Genomic DNA, 793 nt, shown 5'->3' on the forward strand with positions numbered 1-793 from the left:
AAACCCTAAACCCTCCAAACTCCACAGGAGATAGAAGTAGAGAAAACCCTCGCTATGTTTCGCGGCGAAGTTTGGGGGGCCCCCAAGGGGGGCCCCCAAGGACCTCTCGATCCTCTGGGGGCCCCCCACGACTGCCGGCATGCAGTCGGCTGTGCTGAGTATAATTGTTGATATATTAAAAAAATAAATATAAAAATTAAATTAAATATATTTTATTTTTTTTGTTTTTTTATAATATATATCTCTACTTGATTACTCCCTCTTATAGCAGCAGGGCTGCTCCTGTGGGGCCCGTAGCAGCAGTAGGCTCTATCTGCTGCTGCTGCTGCTGCAGCAGCAGGAGCAGCAGCAGCACCACACAAAAACAGCAGCAGCAGCAGCAGGAACACCTGTACACATTTGCATGCGTTGACATCAGCAGCAATACACACACACACACACACACACACACACACACACACACATGTATATATATATATATATATATATATATATATATATATACATGCCTATGCTAGAAAGCTCTTATAAGCCTAGGAGCAACAAAATAATATTACAGCAGTTTCTTACACTGTCCTTGCATGCAGCAGACGGGGCTTGGGCCTTGTGCATGCATGCATGCATGCATATGAACATATTGTGCTGCAGCAGGAGCCGCAGCACCCAAACTCTTCTTGCTGCAGCACCTGCTGCAGCAGGAGCTGCAGCCCGAAGAGTATGGGCTGCAGCAGAGAACCAGCTGTCTCCTCTCCTCCTCCTCAGCCCCAGGCCTTGAGTCTCTCTGCTGGCTCGA

The sequence above is a fragment of the Eimeria mitis genome, genomic scaffold (assembly GCF_000499745.2).
Source record: "Eimeria mitis Houghton genomic scaffold, Emh_scaff477, whole genome shotgun sequence".
Lineage (NCBI taxonomy): Eukaryota > Apicomplexa > Conoidasida > Eucoccidiorida > Eimeriidae > Eimeria > Eimeria mitis.